A 3,760-nucleotide genomic window follows, 5' to 3' on the forward strand; every position below is an offset into this window, starting at 1 on the left:
CCTAGTGAGTGGCAGGCTGCAGGCGCCCCCATGATGGTTGCCCCATCCCCTCGCATCCCTCTCCCCCCGGGCCCATCCCTGCAACACCACGAATGGCACCAAACACAGGAGCCCATGAACACGGCCCAGGGTCGGTGCATCTCTGCCTGCCCTGCACACGTGGGTGGGGACGAGGCACCTGTCCCGGGGCATCTGAGGCAGGGGCAGGCGGTGACACAGAAGGTGAAGAGGAGCCATCAGGGACAAGGGGCGCACAAGGCAAGGAGGTGGCGACCTCACCATCTGTGCCCCTCGCGGCAGCCAGCATTCTGCAGGCATGCTGAGCGCTGCCTTCCCAGGGGACGACGCTGCGGCCACGCTGAGCAGGTTCTCTCCGGCTGATGACGATTCCCGACGGGAACAGCAGCATCCTCCGCGGGCAGCCGGGCTGCCTCAGTCAGGAAGGCCTCCGGGTGCTTCAGCTCTAAGGAAGCTGGTGCTGAGCGCTGCACGATCTGTGGGGACAGGTCTTGGCTGTCCCTCTCCAGCAGCGACGGCATCTCTGCGGCCGTGTTCTCTGGGGCTCACTGCGAGCCGGCCCTGAGTCCTGGACGTGCCTGTGACCGGCTCCGGGTGGTGTCGGGCATCTGTGGTCCCCCCCCCCGGCCATATCTCATGTCCCGCAGACTCAGGGGAGCAGCTGCTGTCACCTGCGCCCAGGCCTGTGCCCAGCCCTTCCTGCTGGGCCTCAGCACCATCTGGCCATCGAGACTGAGGTGGTGATGAGCCGTCCCCTCCCCAAACCCTGGGGGCTGTGACAGGGGTCGGACGAGGGTCAGCTGGGGATGGGGCAGAAGGACCAGAGCTGGGTCCTGGGCACGGTGGGGTCTGGAGTGGGCGATGAGGCCTAGAGTGGATGATGGGGGCTTCTGGAGGGATAGTGGGAACTTAGTGGAATGGTGCACTGACATTACCTGGATCCACAGGTCGGGGCTGCGGAAGGGGTCTCAGGCTGTCCTTCCGATGAATGTTTTGTCAGAAGACAGTGCACTGCTAGAAGGCCAGGTGTGTGCTATGAAAGCTGATCCCAGAAGCTTCACAAACAGCATGGTCAAGTCCAAGATGGAAAAGGGGATGGGGATGTGCAATGAGGTCCCACCCCAGCTCTGCCATGCAGGAACCTGTTAGTAATGTATATGAGACTCAGTTTGCCCATCTATATAACATGAGCATATTAGGAATACTAGGAAATGCCCCAAATTCCCAGAGAAGTGACTGTGCAGTGGGTGCAGACTGAGAGTTGCCACGTGCCAGCTGTGTCTGTGGGTGTCGGTTTCTCTCCAGCAGTGAAGTTTCTGTTTTCCTCCTCTAGTTTATAGCACGCTTAGCACCCCTGATGTGACATTTCAAAAGTGGATGAAGGCCTTGTTTCCAGGCACAGTGTGTTGTATGAAAGAGACTGGGTCCTGGATGATGCTCCCATTTGCTTTGGAGTGGAGTAGTTGTCACACAGTGTGAAGGGGGACCCTGTAGGTGGGAATTCGTGGACAGGAGGGAGCGGGGGTAGTGCAGAGAAAGAGGGGGATAGGACCCTGAACGTCCAACGAATGTGGATTCGCAACACGTGCCGGGCAAACTAAGCCGTACAGCAAAAGTGACGATGACGACGACGATGACGACAAAAAGAAAAAACAAAATAAAACAAAACAAAAACCCAACTAAAAAAAACGAGCGAGCCCTATGCTGACCCCCAGGAACCCTCTCTCCGCTATGGCATGTGGTCATCCACTGATATTGGTGTACTGTGGAAAGGGGGGGTCATCTGGCAAAAATGTCACTTTGCCAGCTGTGTTCAAGGCTCCCATTTGACCAGATATCGTCAACCTCTTTCACACCAACTTGCACAAAAACGACAGACAGCCCTATGCTGTCAGTGAATTGGTGGCTGAAGATAAAGTTGAAGGCCACAAGAAAACTTAGGCCATTTTGCTCCTTAAGAAAATTAAGGCATGGAACGATATCAGGAAAAGTCTATGCGTTTGGACTCAAAATGCTTTCCAGAAGTTACATGAATTGTATGGCACTTGGTGTAAAGCTGCCTCCCTGAAGAGGAACTATATAACCTTCCCACACACAAGATGATGAACAGAGCTTAGCAGAATTTTCTTTCTTTCTTTCTTTCTTTTTCTTCTCTCTGTCTCTCTGTCTCTGTCTCCCTCTCTCCCCCTTCCCTCCCCCTGTCTTTCTTTCTCTTTTCTTTATTTCTTTCTCTTTTTCTTTGCAGAATTTTGAAATAGCCCAGAGATCCAAAGAGCCCACCGAGCACCACGCAAGAAGATTCATCACAGCGTCCTGAATGAGAAGCCACTGAAAAACCTGTGAAGAATCATATTGATGCTAAACCCATATTGCAAAGACAGCCACACCAGATAAGGCAGCAGCAGCACTAGAGCCCAAATCAGATGAGAACGGGGTTGCAGGCAAGAAGCCCGTGGTGGGGAAGAAACGAAAGAAAGCTGTTGGTGTTGAGAACAGAAGAAGCCTTTGAGACAAAAGGCTGCAGCTACCAAGAAACCAGCAGCTGAAAAGAAACCTTCCTTCCCTGGAAGAAAAGAAGCCTGCCGCATAAACTGTCAAGTTTACTTCATAAAAAGTCAAATCGTTTTGGATGGCTAATCTTGAATAAAGACCTGACCGAAGAGGCAGTGAAAAGAAGAAAGGGAAAAAAAAAAAAAAAAGGTTTCAGGGTTAGAATGATCAGAGGAGACTGGATTTTTTGCCCAATACAGAGTTTCCTTCCCCTCCCCCCCCTGCAGTTTAGCAGTACAGCTCGAGGGAGGGGGCATGGAGGAGAGCCCTTCCACGTAGAGAAGCCTCAGGCTATGTCAAGAACCAGAGCTTTCTGCATTTGAATGAAACCAGAGTAGGAGGTGCTTTTGAATGGTGAAGTTCTCCTTTACATTCTGAACTTTTCTAACTNCTCCCCCCCCTGCAGTTTAGCAGTACAGCTCGAGGGAGGGGGCATGGAGGAGAGCCCTTCCACGTAGAGAAGCCTCAGGCTATGTCAAGAACCAGAGCTTTCTGCATTTGAATGAAACCAGAGTAGGAGGTGCTTTTGAATGGTGAAGTTCTCCTTTACATTCTGAACTTTTCTAACTGGCACAGGAGGCCTAGCGTTTGCCCCATGTCGGCTTTCTGGACCCCACTTCCTCACTCGGCTTCGTTATTTCTGGCTTTTGATTTAAAATGACAGACGTGTGACCCTGCCCTCCACTGCAACGCTTTAGAGGCCATTATAAGGTTATTAATTGGCATCGTTCCAATACAAATCGACAAGCTTCCCTCAGTCTGTGACTGTGAGATCACATTTCTACATCACTGTCTGTTCTCCATCGAGCCTCAGCATATGAGTAGACAGTTTTCCCTGGGCCTATTGTAAAGGAAAATATAACTTTAACATGAGCAATTTGCTTCTGTAAAAATGCTTGCTAAAAATGGGAAAACGGGCCGGCCTGTGGCTCACTCAGGAGAGTGCAGTGCTGAAAAACAGGAAAACATAACATGTCATTTTAAGAAAAGCAGCTTCTAAGAGGTCAGGCGGGCCCAGGCACACTAAATTCCAGGAACCACCCGGTTCCAGGAACTGACCAGTTCCTCATCTAGAGGCCACCTGGCCAGACCCTGGGGAAGATAAGCAATTGAGGAATGCGCTGTTCCTTTTCGGGGTACCAGCCTGCTAAAGCCTACCCATAAATCTAAAGGTGCCTCAGATAACCAACAA

Source organism: Galeopterus variegatus, unplaced genomic scaffold (assembly GCF_000696425.1).
Source record: "Galeopterus variegatus unplaced genomic scaffold, G_variegatus-3.0.2 Scaffold8533, whole genome shotgun sequence".
Classification (NCBI taxonomy): Eukaryota; Metazoa; Chordata; class Mammalia; order Dermoptera; family Cynocephalidae; genus Galeopterus; species Galeopterus variegatus.